The sequence below is a fragment of the Carlito syrichta genome, unplaced genomic scaffold, assembly GCF_000164805.1.
Source record: "Carlito syrichta isolate Samal-C Ts95f unplaced genomic scaffold, Tarsius_syrichta-2.0.1 Scaffold312151, whole genome shotgun sequence".
NCBI lineage: Eukaryota > Metazoa > Chordata > Mammalia > Primates > Tarsiidae > Carlito > Carlito syrichta.
The window spans coordinates 115,500-117,719 of record NW_007256247.1 but is presented as its reverse complement, the minus strand read 5'-3'; positions in this window follow the sequence as shown (position 1 = coordinate 117,719).

The following is a 2,220-nucleotide window of genomic DNA, read 5'->3' as shown; positions in this document are numbered from 1 at the left end:
AAAAAAAAAAATTAAAAAAAAAAAAAAGACGAAATAGGTTGGGTAAAGTGGCTCTTGCCTGTAATTCCAGCACTTTGGGAAGCTGAAGCAGGAGGATTGTGAGAGTGCAATAGTTTGAGACCAGTCTGGGCAACATAATGAGACCTTGTATCTTAAAAGAAACAAAATGAGCCAGGCCTGTAGTCCCAGCTATTCCAGGGACTGACACAGAAGGATTGCCTGAGCCCAGGAGGTTGCAGTTGCAGTGAGCTGTGACGGTGCCACTGCACTCCAGCCTGGGTGACAGAATGAGACCTCACAGAAAGAAAGAATGGAAGGAAGGAAAAGAGAGGGAGGAAGAGAGGAAGGAAGGAAGGAGAAGAGAAGGAAGGGAGGGAGGGAGGAGGGGAGAGAAAGAAAGAAAGAAAGAAAGAAAGAAAGAAAGAAAGAAAGAAAGAAAGAAAGAAAGAGAAAAAGAAAATCAAGATCTTGTAAAAGCATCTGCACTCCATGCTCACTGAAGCATTATTTACAATAGTCAAGATGGGGAAAAACCCAGGTGTCCACTGAAGGATGAATACATGAGGAAAACATAATATGTATACGCAGTGAAATGTCATTTGACTTTTTAAAAGAGAGAAATTCTGCCACTTGCAACAACATGGATGAATCTGCAGGATGTTGTGCTAAGTGAAATAAGCTAGACAAGACTCAGAAAGAAAAATACCACATGATCTCACTTAGTAATCGTAAAAAAAAAATAGTCTAATCCACAGATATAGAGAATTAAAGAGTGGGAAAGGCGGTAAGGAGAAGAAATGAGGAGATGCAAAGCAGCAAACATGTAGGATGAACAGGTCTAGAGCTCTAATGTACAACATGAGGACTATACTTAATAATAATAATAATATACTGACTCCAGATTTTTCTGCTGTTTTAGGGGCTCTTGTCACATGCAAAAAAAATAGGGAGTAACTAATGAGATGATGCACATGTTCATTTGCTTGACTGTGGTCACTTTTTTACTCTCTACATGTACGTGAAAGTATCATGTTGAGCACCTTAAATATATACAATAAAATTTGTTTTTTAAAAAAAGCAAGCAAAAAATAAATTAATTAATTAATTACATTAAATTAAAAACAAATTTCATCCTGGGCAACATGGCAAGACCCCACCTCCACTAAAAAATTAGCTGGAAGCAGTGGTGCGTGCCTGTAGTCCCAGCTACTCGGGAGGCTGAGGTAGGAAGGTCACTTGAGCCCAGAAGTTGAAGGCTGAAGTGAGTTGTGGTGTACCACTGCACTCCAGTCTGGGTGACAGAGGGAGATCTCAACTCTCAAAAGTAAAAAATTCAAATTTTGAATAAATCAGCCAGATTTGTTCACCGCCAAGAACTGTACCTCCTACAAGAGACTGCACAGTTCTGAAATCCATGACTTTGTTCTTCAAGACTTCTGTCTAAAGATTTTCCCCAATTATTATTATTATTATTTTTTAGTTGGAGTCTTACTCTGTCGCCCAGACTGGAGTGCAGTGGCCGTTCCCGGCCACCGCAGCCTCCACCTGCTGGGCTCCAGCGATCCTTCCACCTCAGCCTTCCAAGTAGCTGGAACTACAGGCATGCGCTATCACGCCCGGCTAAATTTTGATTTATTGTAGAGATGAGGTCTCGCCAAGTTGCCCAGGCAGGTCTCGAACGCACAGGCTCAGGCAATCCACTCACCTCAGCCTCCCAAAGCACGGGATTACAGGCTGAGCCACCGAGCCTGGCTTTCCCCAATTATTAAGTAAAGATTTGTAAGTTTAGCCTGGAAGTTTCTTATTGAGAAGAAGAATGAATGCCTTTATGGAAAAAGTTTCATGGAAATGGCAAAGCCATTTGGACTGACCTCGGTGTTGTAGGGCCTGTACAATTTGTGCACAAAGAGTCCCTCTTTAAGAAAAATACAAGAATACCAAGACAGAATTAATGAAGCCACATAAATGCATTGTCAGTGTCTCTGCCAGGGACTTGGGGGAGCCCATGGAAGTGAGGGTCCTGCAGCTTGTGCTGCAGACAGTGTCAAGGCAAATACACCCTCTGTTCACCATCCATTCTCCAAGACATCCAACAGCAGCAGAAACAGTCATTTTAAAGTGCAAATATCTGAGCCCAGGATGGTGGCATGAGCCTGTATTCCCAACTACTCAGGAGGCTGAGGTGAGAGGATTTCTTTTTTTGTCTTTTTTTTTTTTTTT